Source organism: Ranitomeya imitator, chromosome 4, assembly GCF_032444005.1.
Source record: "Ranitomeya imitator isolate aRanImi1 chromosome 4, aRanImi1.pri, whole genome shotgun sequence".
NCBI classification, from domain to species: domain Eukaryota; kingdom Metazoa; phylum Chordata; class Amphibia; order Anura; family Dendrobatidae; genus Ranitomeya; species Ranitomeya imitator.
This window is the reverse complement of record NC_091285.1, coordinates 633,212,892-633,227,666: the sequence shown is the minus strand read 5'-3', so window position 1 is coordinate 633,227,666 and position 14,775 is coordinate 633,212,892. Positions and strand designations below refer to the sequence as shown.

The window sequence follows — 14,775 nt, the reverse complement described above, 5'->3', positions numbered from 1 at the left end:
GGTCAGATCGGGAAGCCTTGGTGGCCATTCAGCTGGCCCACGATGACCATCATGATGATGTGTTGCCCTCTTTATGCACTGAAGATGGCAGATTCCCTGAGTTTTTCCAGCAAGATGTTGCACCACTATATTATGGGTGTCAGGTCCGAGCATTCCTACATGAACAGTTTCCTGGAAAGTGGATTGGTCGTCGTGGATACTGGAAGCCTGTGCTAGCATTTCTTCTGCGGTATTGCTATCAACTATGCTCTTCTCTGTGACATTCCTGGCCCAGTTCTGGATTATGTTATCCTTATTTATACCGCCTTGCTGCTAGGTTCCCTGAATATAGAGATCCTGTATAATATATACATATCTTTGTTACCCTGGTCATTATTTTGTACACCGTCCTGTGTTTTGTTTTGCCCACCATATCTTCGTTTTGTACCATACGGCTATTTTTTACCCCTTACTAGACCTCCCGTGTTCTAAGGATTTTTTTTTTATCAAAAAGCACTTTTATCCATATAGATTTATTATCTTATTAATTATGACACCCCCAATTTTCTTATCAAATATGAGAAACTTTCTTTATGTGTGGTCATGAGTTCCAATGTTGGAACGCATATTTTTTTTCTGGAGTGGGTGCACAGTTTAGCTGTGTGTTACGTATTTTCCGGTCATGGGCACAGTGACGTTCTCGGGGGCGCACTTAACTAGCTTGATTTCTATCAGATACCTCTGGGGGTAAGTCTGGGCCGGCGCATGTGCTTAATAAATCTAAATATGTGCCGGTTACTCTCTGCACCCAGTATCATGAATAGATATGTTTAGATGCAACAGGCGTGTTTCCTAATAAAAAGCGGTATATTTAACTCGGACACTTCCTTAACTAGACACACCATATTGGGCAAACTATCCCGCTACCATGACTCTATATCGCCCTCCTGATGAACCTTTTGGTGAAACGTGTTGAGGCACCTACTGGGGATATGTACTGATAAATATTAATCTTTACTGTTGAACCCTAATCTTCCTTTTATCTGTATTATCTGGTCCTGTTTAACCCTTATTTACTTGAAACCGTAGTTCACTCACATGGTGGCATCTATATCTACCTACATAAATTGTTAGGGCCTTATAGGGACAGCCGTCAAGGTGCCAACCTCCGTGGTTAGGCAGTATCAAATGTGGGGACGAAAGCAAGGTCAATCTAGTGCCTATTTTTTTGTCTGCGGGGCTCTTTCGTAGGACTGTATTCAGCTAAATACCCACTTGATTTGTATCTCAAATAGTTTTTTTGGTCTTATTTATGTTATAGCCAATAACTGATTGATTTTAAAGGTGGGGTTTATTTGATATTAGGTTTGCTTTTACTTCATGTTCCCTAGGACACTCTGAAACCAGTTGGCTAACCCCCTTAGATACTCTCATCTGAAACAACTGTGGCTCCTTAGGCGTTTAATAATGGTGATTGGTTACTGTGATGGCAAAACAGCTGATTATGGCCCCATGATGTTCATGGAGGGTATGTGTAGGGTAAAGGGGTACGGTCATTCTGTTGTATTTTTTTTCAAAATTTTCCGGAGTAATGGGCCTCGGAGAAGGAGATTACTTATGCATGTGGTCATTCCTTGCCCTTGTGGGTGAAAGTACAAAAGAGGCATATCTCTATTAACAGCAATAAATTGTTTTAGGCCCTCAGGAATATTGGCATCCAGGATAAAAAAAACAGAAATGATAAAAGCAAAAAAACAAACATAAGGTAGTTGTCCAACTTGAAAATAATGAGAGAAATTATGAAACAATGAGGACTAAAGAAGCACAGATGGTAGAAAAGTGGCGCCATACATCCCCAGTCTATAGTCTTCTTTTCCCTGGCTGTCCCTAATTTCTGAGACTCGACCAAGACCATCTGTTACGGCTTTTCTTTCTGTATTTTACATTTAAAACTCATCAGCAATTCATGGTCACCAGAGACTCAGATAAGAATTATTAAAAAAAAATACAATCAACTACATTAATGTCCTGGCAGATCTCCGTGTACAGGCTTAGATTCATGGTCCTGACTGCTGAAAAATATATAAAACAACTGATGCTGCAAAACATGTTTTATAGAGAATGGATACAAAATGGAGATCAGGATGGGTCGGTATTAAGAAAATGAACATGTAGTGGCGAAAGTTTGGCACAGGCATCCACCTCAGAAAGAAGGTAATTGGCGTGACTTCCACTAAATTTATTTATTGGGACATCCCATTTGAATGATTGGTCTCATAAAGACAATCCCTGTCTATATGCCTCTTTAGTCATTGCAGCTCCCAGGGGTGTAACTACAGTGGGTACAGGATTTGCAGTCGCACTGGGGTCCTGGAGCTTTTAAGGGGTCAAAAAGTTACCATGCAGAAGAAGACTAATATGACTAAAGACCCACGATTGATGGGGGCCCTGTTGGAGATTTTCCATTACAACCCACAAGCTGCAAGTTACACCATTGGTGGCTCCCCTCCTTATATTACTCTTCCTGGACAACACCTTTAATAAATATTTTCCCATTTTTGCCTTTAAGTAAGGAATTGGAACTTACATTTGCTATGTGTAGATTTGCGCCATTGACATGTTGGAAAATAACACACCCTAGAATGGTTCTTGGATGAAATGAGTCTTACGGCTCCAAAGAAGACACCTATGGACGTGTTTCCTAATCTTGGCTCCTTGGAAGACCATATTGGCAAAAGCTGCATGTACTTACACTACCAGATGATTGGCATATCGACAGGCAAAGTAGACAACCAGTCTCCACCAGAACAGATGAAGTTGTGTGTGACAATTTCCAGAATTTTCTCAATTCTAGAAAATTTCGAGACCATTGACCTACACCAGGAGGTAGATTAGGCACCGTAGTATATGGCTGACAAGTGGATGGGACCTCTTTGATGGAGCAGTCACAGACAGATGAGGGCCCCTGTGCAAAGAACAATATGAGGACCCTTTGCAGCCCAATAATTCATCATAATGCACAATTCAACCAGTTTTGAAGATGGATGTGGCTCCGTTACCTTTTAGGCGCCTGTGGAGCTGCCCAGTTGGACCCATGTTATGTTCACCCCTGCCCTAAATATAATTAGTTACAATAATAGTAATATTACCCAAACAGGGCATTAGTTCAGCATGAAAATAAAGCAACATATAGGGTTAATGAGGAAATATGTAAAGCATTGGATTTTTCCTCTTCCACATTCCGGTTGACATAGAACATGGATTATTAGAATAAATGACTGAACTTGAACCTCTTTCATCTCGTCCCCTATGTGATCGTGCAGGAATGAGAAAACTCAATAGGAAAAAGCGCAAAGACAGGAGAGGGGGGATCATATATGGTGTAAAAAAAAAAGGTAAAGAAAACCAGAAGAGTGAAGGTGGCGACGCTGTCACAGCTCAGAGGGAAGAATGAAGAGACAAGGAAAGAACATAAAAAGTCAAAACAACGTGCAACACATAATGATGGTGGCATCAGGTCACCAGACAACAGAAAACACCCAACACCCCTTAAGTATTAAAGGGAACCTGTCACCCCGTTTTTTGAGATTGAGATATAAATACTGTTAAATAGGGCCTGCACTGTGCGTTACTATAGTGTATGTAGTGTACCCTGATTCCCCACCTATGCTGAGAAATACATTACCAAAGTCGCCGTTTTCGCCTGTCAATCAGGCTGGTCAGGTCGGGTGGGCGTGTTCACAGCGCTGCTTCTTCCTCAGCTTTACGTTGGTGGCGTAGTGGTGTGCGCATGTTGGAGTGACTAATCCACTGTGGGCACGTGAAGACACAGCGCGCGATCTGCGCTGTCATCCCTTTCATCGGTGGGGGCGGCCATCTTCCTGGGGCCGCGCGTGCGCAGATAGCGTGCTCTGCTGCACGGGGCTTCAGGAAAATGGCCGCGGGATGCCGCGCGTGCGCACAAGAGATCGCGGCGGCCATTTTCCCAAAGCCGAGTTTGCATCTCGGCTTTGGGAAAATGGCCGCCGCGATCTCTTCTGCGCACGCGCGGCATCCCGCGGCCATTTTCCTGAAGCCCCGTGCAGCAGAGCACGCTATCTGCGCACGCGCGGCCCCAGGAAGATGGCCGCCCCCACCGATGAAAGGGATGACAGCGCAGATCGCGCGCTGTGTCTTCACGTGCGCGCAGGGAATTCGGAACTTGGACATGCGCACACCACTACGCCACCAACGGAAAGCTGAGGAAGAAAAGAGCAATGTCACCACGCCCACCCGACCTGACCAGCCTGATTGACAGGCGAAAACGGCGACTTTGGTAATGTATTTCTCAGCATAGGTGGGGAATCAGGGTACACTACATACACTATAGTAACGCACAGCGCAGGCCCTATTTAACAGTATTTATATCTCAATCTCAAAAAACGGGGTGACAGGTTCCCTTTAACCCTATAATGACCAGAGATTTATTTATTTGTTTGCACTTTTGATTTTTTTTTTTTTGCCCACCTTGTTCCAAGAGTGATAACTTTTTTATTATTTTCTCGACAGTTGTAGTTTTGAATGACGCAATCCATTTTACAATATAATGTACTAAAAATCGGAAAACAAAATCCAAGCGTGTCAAAATGGTGAAAAAAATGCAATTCCAACAATTTTCTTTTTAGGTTTTGTTTCTATGGAGTTCATTGTGCAGTAAAAGTGACCTGGAAACGTGATTGTTCAGGTCACTGCGATACCGAAATTTTATCAATTTTTACTGTATTTAAGTAATGGGAAAAAAATATCTGAATTTTGACAAAATTTTGGGGGGGCCTTTTTGTCTTCATTTTCCAAAACCTATAAAGTTTTTATTTTTCTGATGATGGAGCCGAGGGAGAGCTTATTTTTTAGCATCGTGACCCAACCTTCTTTCTTGCATTTTTTATTGAATTATGGTGACCCAAAAAAAGCAAATCTGGAGTTTAGATTTTTCTTTCCTCTCTCGTTTTCAATTGAAAGTTAGATTCTAGAAAAAAAGCCCCAGTGGACAATGTGAAAATTGACAGATTTCTATTTTTTTTTAAAGCAAATTGTGACATGGGGAAAAAATGGCAAAAATGTGTAAAAACAAATACAATTAAAGCAAAAACCTGATTTAAACAATATGTCATTTTCTGATCATAGCTTCCCCTTAAGAACTTGATGGTGTGTAGCAATAATTGAATTCATGTGTTCATTAAATGCAGAGTTCTGTTACATACAGTTTGTATATATCTACATATAGTTTATGCCTTCACAAATGCCAAGGCCCTTTCTTCAGACTCAGAGGTGCCAGGCTCACTGCTTGTCACACTTTTCATGACAGTAAAGCAAGCCGTGTCTGTTCTACTATGCCAACAGCGGTATCGTCATAAGAGCCATTTTCTCCCATGCCGATCTCTGTATATAGTATCCTATATATGCCGCTGTGCCAGTTAATTTAGTTATATTTTTCCCTATGCCCAATCCCTTTATATATAACATAATTCATGCAGGAAAGATAGTCTCTTGATATACAGTGACTTGAAAAAATATTTATACCCGTGAACATTTCCACATTTTTTCATTTTTGGGGGGAATTTTATGTGATATACCAACACTAAGTAGTAATATTTATGAAGTATAAAGGTAATGATACATGGTTTTCTAAATATTAAAAAAAATAAATCTGAAAATTGAGTCCCTGCTGAAGAAAAGCATCCCTACAACATGATACTGCCACCATCATGTTTGATGTGGGGATGGTGTTTTTAGGGTAATGTGCAGTGTGATTTTTCCACCACACATAACTTTTGCATTGAGCGAAAAAAGTTTGACTTTGGTCTCATCTGTCCAGAGCAACTTCTTCCACATGCTAGCTGTGTCCCCTAAATTAGTTTTTGCAAACTGCAAATGCCACTTCTTATTGCTCACTTTGTAAAATGGCTTTTTTCTTGCCACTCTTCCTTAAATGCAAGATTTGTGGAGTAATAGTTGTCCTGTGGACAGATTCTCCCACTTGAGCTATGGATTTCTGCAGCTACTTCAAAGTGACCATTGGTTTTTTGGCTGCTTCTCTATTTAGTGCTCTCCTTGCTTGGGATGACACTTTTGGTGTACGACCATGTCTTGGTAGGTTTGCAGCTGTGCCATACGCCTTCCATTTTGGGATGATGGATTGAACAGTGCTCCGTAAGATTTTCAGTGATTGGGATATTTCTTATAACCAACATAACTCTTCTCCACAACTTTATCCCTGACCTGTCTGGTGTGTTCCTTGGTTTTTATGATGCTGTTTGATCCCCAGTTTTCTCAAGCAAACCTCTGGGGCCTTCACACAGCTGTAGTTATACTGAGAATAAATTACACGTAGTTGGACTCAATTTACTAATTATGAGATTTCTGGAAGCAACTGGTCACTTAGGATTTTATTTAGAGGCATCAGGCTACAAGGGGCTGAATACAAATGTGTGTACCAATTTTCAGATTTATATTTTTAAAATAATTAGAAAATCATTAATCTCTTCTGTTACACATTAAAAATACTTGCTGCTTTGTGTTAGAATATCACATAAAATCCCAATAAAATACATATAAGTTTGTGGGTGTAATGTGAAAAAATGTGGAAAAGTTTACAGGATATGAATACTTTTTCAAGGTACTAAAATATATGCGGCGCCCCAGGGTCCTGGTCATCGCAGTGGTATTGCTTTCCTCTCTGGGAGAGTGATGCTACGTTTGGAGGCAAAGAAGGATAACTGCATCCAGGCAACACAAACATGCAACACATTTCACACTCCAGGCCACAAGGGGGAGCTCTTGCTCCTATTTATTAGGTCACTCCCCACATTGGTAAAACTGGTCACCTGTAGGGAAAGTTAGTCAGTTGCTGGCTGAGCTCTGTTAGTTGGTCTCTGGCAGGGGTGGGATCCTGTCAGAGAACAAAGGAGAAGGACACGGAACTGTGCATGCCCTCAGAGCTGCAGCTCCTAGGAAGAGACATCAAAGGCAGAATTGTATTGCAGCAAGCGTGCAAAGGAAGTCGTAGCAAAGGAGTGGATATCAGAAGGGGACCAGCCCTACACAGGCTGCCTCCTTCTGAGGTGCAGAATCCCGGTAGCCAGAACACCGAGGGAGTAACGACCTTTATGCCTTGCTCCAAAGACCGGCAGGACAGCTAATTTCACGTTACCTGTCCACCCTACACCCAGGAGGCACGGTGGCACCCCTTAGAGGCTGGGACATGATTGAGTCCCTATAAACTGCCTCAAGCCACCAGTCATACAGGTTTGTCCTATCCTATATGGGGGACAGAGAGAAAGACATTACATCTGTGAGGACCTTATGTGAAGCCTTAGGCAGTAAGGAACTACAACACCATGACGCTAGAGGAAGGCTACTGATTTCCACCTGGACAAGGGGACTCTAGACTTGCCTCCAAACCGGCCTAGCTCTGCCTGCCCTGTGATCTGGTGCTCTGGACTGTGGATGAAGTCTTCAGTAAAGGTAAAGAGACTGCAACCTTGTGTCCTCGTTCTTCTCTGCGCCTCTCACCATCCACCATCTACACATCGGGAAGCCCTAGGGATACACTTCACCTGTGGAAGGTATACCATCTAGCTGCCATAACATCACCCCAGCGGACCCCTTAAAGCAGCATCGGTCACCCTGACCGAATATCACAGGTGGCGTCACGAACATTCCCCTTAAAGACCTTTCCCTTTTACACTGGACGTCCCAGGGCCACGGACCAGGTCAGCCACTGTGACATCCCCCTGTGAAACACAGGACCCCGGTACTGAGTACCCCGCTGCCCTGACGGGGCGATCCATATATATATTGTATATAAGTCCATCAATAGTGCCAGTCTCTTTATATATACACCAGTCCATCAACAGTGCCAGTCTCTTTATATATACCCTTGCCAGTCTCTTAGGACATCTGAGAGGCTTCCAAAACAAAAAAGGAAAACCGCCAGACTCTCAAAAGAGACGTCAAAACTCCAGGGTCTCTCTGGAACTTCCCGGAATCTTAAGAATCTGAAAGGTTTCACGTGCCCCAGCATTTTGAGGAAATGGAGAAGAGGAATTTGGAACATGCAGAAAATGAAAGGGGAATGGGCACTAGGGGGCAGGGCAATAACAAAGGGTTTACTAACTCCCAAAATTGTCTGTGGTGTGTTGTGCACAATCCCAGATACCATCCATGTAAAGCTTCAAGTACGTGTGTGTGTATATATATATATATATATATATATATATATTCAATCCCAATGCATACTGCCTCTCTATGCCCATGGTCATGCACCTTGCCTGTGTCAATTTGAAGATGTCTCTGAATGAGGCTCTGGCTGCTGCCACCATCAATGCTGCTTTTATATATATATATATATATATATATATATATATATATATATATATATATATATATATATATATAAAGAAATGCAAGAGCGCAATAAGGTTTTATCAAACATAAATGATTACTAAAGAACTACTCACCTAACAGACAGCACCTAGAAAGCTCAGAATCCAGATGCTGCAGCTTCCTGGAGATACGTCAGAATTAGATGCCGGGAATGGAAGTTATTCTGCGCTTTCTGGAGTCAGGACAAACAAGTAGTAGAGTAAAAATGTAGTTGTATTGTCTACGCATTTCATTTTCCACCGACTCCTTCCTCAGGACAACCACACATTGGATAGATTGAATGGATGGTTGTCCCAAGGATGGAGTCGGTGGAATCTGAAATGCGTAGACAATACACCTACATTTTTACTCTACTATTGGTTTGTCCGGAACTTCCATTCCCGGTGTCTAATTCTGAAGTATGTGTATGCAGCGCCCCAGAGCCCTGGTCGTTGCAGTAACGTTGCTCTGCCACTAAGGGGAGTGATGGTACGTCTGATGGCACTGAAGGAGTTCATCTGACCAGGTATCACCAGCACACATTAGACTTCACACTCCGGCCACTAGGGGGAGCAAAAGGTTTTATTTATTAGGCCACTCCTCACACTGGTAAAACTAGGGGTTGGATAGGAAGTTAGTCAGAAGCTGACTGGGTTTTGTTCAGGCAACATCCCATGGCATGGGGTGTTGTGTTATGATAAGGTAATTCAGTACCACAATGGACATAGAGGTCAGAGCACATACAGTGACCTGACAATAACCCAAAAACATAGAACGAGCTCTGAGACGTGGGAACTCTGCTGACCGCAATCCCTAATCCTCTCCAACCACACTAAAGGCAGCCGTGGATTGCGCCTAACGCTCCCTATGCAACTCGGCACAGCCTGAGAAACTAGCTAGCCTGAAGATAGAAAATAAGCCTACCTTGCCTCAGAGAAATACCCCAAAGGAAAAGGCAGCCCCCACATATAATGACTGTGAGTTAAGATGAAAAGACAAACGTAGAGATGAAATAGATTTAGCAAAGTGAGGCCCGACTTTCTGAACAGAGCGAGGATAGGAAAGGTAACTTTGCGGTCAACACAAAACCCTACAAAAACCACGCAAAGGGGGCAAAAAGACCCTCCGTACCGAACTAATGGCACGGAGGTACACCCTCTGCGTCCCAGAGCTTCCAGTAAGCAGGAAAAAACAAATAGACAAGCTGGACAGAAAAAACAGCAAACAAAATAGCAAAGCAAAACTTAGCTATGCAGAGCAGCAGGCCACAGGAACGATCCAGGAGGAAACAGGTCCAATACTAGAACATTGACTGGAAGCCAGGATCAAAGCACTAGGTGGAGTTAAATAGAGCAGCACCTAACGACTTCACCACATCACCTGAGGAAGGAAACTCAGAAGCCGCAGTACCACTTTCCTCCATCAACGGAAGCTCACAGAGAGAATCAGCCGAAGTACCACTTGTGACCACAGGAGGGAGCTCTGCCACAGAATTCACAACAGTACCCCCCCCTTGAGGAGGGGTCACCGAACCCTCACCAGAGCCGCCAGGACGACCAGGATGAGCCATATGAAAGGCACGAACAAGATCGGGAGCATGGACATCAGAGGCAAAGACCCAGGAATTATCTTCCTGAGCATAACCCTTCCACTTAACCAGATACTGGAGTTTCCGTCTTGAAACACGAGAATCCAAAATCTTCTCCACAATATACTCCAACTCCCCCTCCACCAAAACCGGGGCAGGAGGATCAACAGATGGAACCATAGGTGCCACGTATCTCCGCAACAATGACCTATGGAATACGTTATGTATGGAAAAAGGATCTGGAAGGGTCAGACGAAAAGACACAGGATTAAGAACCTCAGAAATCCTATACGGACCAATGAAACGAGGTTTAAACTTAGGAGAAGAAACCTTCATAGGAATATGACGAGAAGATAACCAAACCAAATCCCCAACACGAAGTTGGGGACCCACACAGCGTCTGCGATTAGCGAAACGTTGAGCCTTCTCCTGGGACAAGGTCAAATTGTCCACTACATGAGACCAAATCTGCTGCAACCTGTCCACCACAGTATCCACACCAGGACAGTCCGAAGACTCAACCTGCCCTGAAGAGAAACGAGGATGGAACCCAGAGTTGCAGAAAAACAGCGAAACCAAGGTAGCCGAGCTGGCCCGATTATTAAGGGCGAACTCAGCCAAAGGCAAAAAGGACACCCAGTCATCCTGATCAGCAGAAACAAAGCATCTCAGATATGTTTCCAAGGTCTGATTGGTTCGTTCGGTCTGGCCATTAGTCTGAGGATGGAAAGCCGAGGAAAAAGACAAGTCAATGCCCATCCTAGCACAAAAGGCTCGCCAAAACCTCGAAACAAACTGGGAACCTCTGTCAGAAACGATATTCTCTGGAATGCCATGTAAACGAACCACATGCTGGAAGAACAATGGCACCAAATCAGAGGAGGAAGGTAATTTAGACAAGGGTACCAAATGGACCATCTTAGAGAAGCGATCACAGACCACCCAAATGACTGACATCTTTTGAGAGACGATCTGAAATAAAATCCATAGAGATATGTGTCCAAGGCCTCTTCGGGACCGGCAAGGGCAAAAGCAACCCACTGGCACGAGAACAGCAGGGCTTAGCCCGAGCACAAATCCCACAGGACTGCACAAAAGTACGCACATCCCGCGATAGAGATGGCCACCAAAAGGATCTAGCCACTAACTCTCTGGTACCAAAGATTCCAGGATGACCAGCCAACACCGAACAATGAACCTCAGAGATAACTTTATTCGTCCACCTATCAGGGACAAACAGTTTCTCCGCTGGGCAACGATCAGGTTTATTAGCCTGAAATTTTTGCAGCACCCGCCGCAAGTCAGGGGAGATGGCAGACACAATTACTCCCTCTTTGAGGATACCCGCCGGCTCAGATAAACCCGGAGAGTCGGGCACAAAACTCCTAGACAGAGCATCCGCCTTCACATTTTTAGAGCCCGGAAGGTACGAAATCACAAAGTCAAAACGGGCAAAAAACAGCGACCAACGAGCCTGTCTAGGATTCAACCACTTGGCAGACTCGAGATAAGTCAAGCTCTTATGATCAGTTAAGACCACTGTTGTGAGTTCTGTTTTTGGTCTCCCTCTGGTGGTTACTGATGGTACTGGGTGACTTGTGTTCTCTGCGGTCTCTGGTTTCCACCTGTTCCATCAGGTTATGGGAGTTTCCTATTTAACCTGGCTTTTTTGTCATTTCCTCGCCGGCTAGCAATGTAATCAGCGTGTCTTTTTACCTCTGCTCCCTGCTTCTGTTATCTTCAGGACAAGCTAAGTTTTGATTTTCCTGTTCCACGTTTTGCTTAATTTTTGTCTTAGTCCAGCTTGCAGAGATGTGATTCCTTGCTGCTGGTTGCTCTAGTGGGCTGAAATTACTCCTCATGTTCCATGAGTTGGCACATGAGTTCAAGTAATTTCAGGATGGTTTTTTGAAGGGTTTTTCGCTGACCGCGCAGTTCACTTTTGTATCCTCTGCTATCTAGCTTTAGCGGGCCTCATTTTTGCTGATTCTATTTTCATAACTACGTATGTGCTTTCCTCTCATTTCACCGTTATTACATGTGGGGGGCTGCTATTTCTGTGGGGTGTTTCTCTGGAGGCAAGTGAGGTCTGTGTTTCTTCTTATAGGGGAAGTTAATCCTTCGGCTGGCGCGAGACGTCTAGGAATCATCGTAGGCACGTTCCCCGGCTACTGCTAGTTGTGTGTTTAGGTTCAGGATCGCGGTCAGCTCAGGTTCCATCACCCTAGAGCTTGTTTTGTTTTTGTGCTTGTCCTTTTGTGATCCCCTGCCATTGGGATCATGACAGTATAGCCGGACGACAAAAATTGGTCATCGTTTTGGCTGAAGTAGGAGGAAAAGTAGTCCGAGGAAGTTTTTTTTTTTTTTTCTCCTCCTCAGTGTTTGCTGCTTAGCCTTAATTGCAGCTTGACTGCTTCTTTCCTCCTCTTAATCCTTGAATGGCTCTGACCTCAGCTGTTTATCATGGACGTCCAGAGTTTGGCTTCCAGCCTGAATAATCTTGCTGCTAAGGTTCAAAATATACAAGATTTTGTTGTACATACGCCTATGTCTGAACCTAGAATTCCTGTCCCAGAGTTTTTTTTCTGGAGATAGATCTAGTTTTCTGAATTTTAGGAACAATTGCAAGTTGTTTCTTTCCTTGAAATCTCGCTCCTCTGGAGACCCTGCTCAGCAGGTCAAGATTGTTATATCTTTCCTGCGGGGTGACCCTCAGAATTGGGCATTTGCATTGGCACCAGGGGATCCTGCGTTGCTCAATGTGGATGCATTTTTTCTGGCATTGGGTTTGCTCTATGAGGAACCTAACCTAGAGATTCAGGCTGAAAAAGTTTTATTGGCTCTCTCTCAGGGGCAAGATGAAGCAGAAATATAATGTCAGAAATTTCGGAAGTGGTCGGTGCTTACTCAGTGGAATGAGTGCGCTCTGGCTGCAAAATTCAGAGATGGCCTTTCTGAGGCCATTAAAGATGTTATGGTGGGGTTCCCGGTGCCTACAGGTCTGAATGAGTCCATGACTATGGCTATTCAGATTGATCGGCGTTTACGGGAGCGCAAACCTGTGCACCATTTGGCGGTGTCTTCTGAACAGGCACCTGAGATAATGCAATGTGATAGAATTCAGTCCAGAAGTGAACGGCAAAATTATAGGCGGAAAAATGGATTGTGTTTTTATTGTGGTGATTCAGCTCATGTTATATCAGCATGCTCTAAACGCACAAAAAAGGTTGATAAGTCTGTTGCCATTGGTACTTTACAGTCTAAGTTCATTCTGTCTGTGATGCTGATTTGTTCATTATCATCCATTTCCGTCGATGCCTTGCCTATGTAGATTCAGGCGCTGCCCTGAGTCTTATGGATTGGTCATTTGCCAATCGCTGTGGGTTTAGTCTGGAGCCTCTGGAAGTTCCTATTCCTTTGAAAGGAATTGACTCTACACCTTTGGCTATGAATAAACCTCAGTACTGGACACAAGTGACCATGCGTATGACTCCCGTTCATCAGGAGGTGATTCGCTTCCTGGTACTGTATAATTTACATGATGTCTTAGTGCTTGGTCTGCCATGGTTACAAACTCATAACCCAGTCCTGGACTGGAAAACAATGTCTGTGTTAAGCTGGGGATGTCAGGGGGTTCATGATGATGCATCTCCGATTTCTATCGCTTCATCTACTCCTTCTGAGGTTCCGGTATTTTTGTCTGATTATCGGGAGGTTTTTGAGGAGCCTAAGCTCAGTTCGCTTCCTCCTCACAGGGATTGTGATTGTGCTATAGATTTGATTCCCGGCAGTAAATTCCCTAAAGGTCGTTTGTTCAATCTGTCAGTGCCAGAGCATACTGCTATGCGGAATTATGTTAAGGAGTCCTTGGAAAAGGGACATATCCGTCCATCTTCGTCCCCTTTGGGAGCAGGTTTTTTTTTTGCGGCCAAAAAAGATGGTTCCTTGAGGCCTTGCAAAGATTATCGTCTTTTGAATAAGATTACAGTCAAATATCAGGATCCTTTGCCATTGTTGACTGATTTGTTCGCTCGCATTAAGGGGGCTAAATGGTTCACTAAGACTGATCTTCGGGGTGCGTATAATCTTGTGCGGATAAGGCAGAGTGATGAGTGGAAAACCGCATTTAATACGCCTGAGGGCCATTTCGAGTATTTGGTGATGCCTTTTGGACTTTCTAATGCTCCTTCTGTCTTCCAGTCTTTTATGCACGATATTTTCCGTGAATATCTGGATAAATTTATTATCGTGTATTTGGATGATGTTTTGTTTTTTTCTGATGACTGGGAGTCTCATGTTCAGCAGGTCAGGAAGGTGTTTCAGGTCCTGCGGGCCAATTCTTTGTTTGTAAAGGGTTCTAAATGTCTCTTTGGAGTCCAGAAGATTTCTTTTTTGGGGTATATTTTTTCCCCTTCTACTATTGAGATGGATCCCGTCAAGGTTCAGGCTATTTGTGACTGGACGCAGCCTACATCTCTTAAGAGTCTACAGAAGTTCTTGGGCTTTGCTAATTTTTATCGTCGCTTCATAACTAATTTTTCTAGTGTAGTTAAGCCTTTGACGGATTTGACTAAAAAGGGTGCTGATGTTACTGATTGGTCTCCTGCGGCTGTGGAGGCCTTTCAGGAACTTAAGCGCCGGTTTTCTTCTGCTCCTGTGTTGCGTCAGCCAGATACGTTGCTTCCTTTTCAGGTTGAGGTCGATGCTTCCGAGATCGGAGCGGGGGCGGTTTTGTCACAGAGAAGCTCCGATGGCTCAGTGATGAAGCCATGTGCGTTCTTTTCTAGAAAATTTTCGCCCGCTGA

The 14,775-nt window shown here is 43.9% G+C and overlaps 1 protein-coding gene across 1 annotated transcript in view; it reads right to left on the bottom strand.

The window, feature by feature from the left end:
- PTGER1 (prostaglandin E receptor 1) overlaps positions 1-14,775 on the bottom strand; it is a 41,453-nt gene that overhangs the window by 1,560 nt on the left and 25,118 nt on the right. The window lies entirely within an intron of this gene.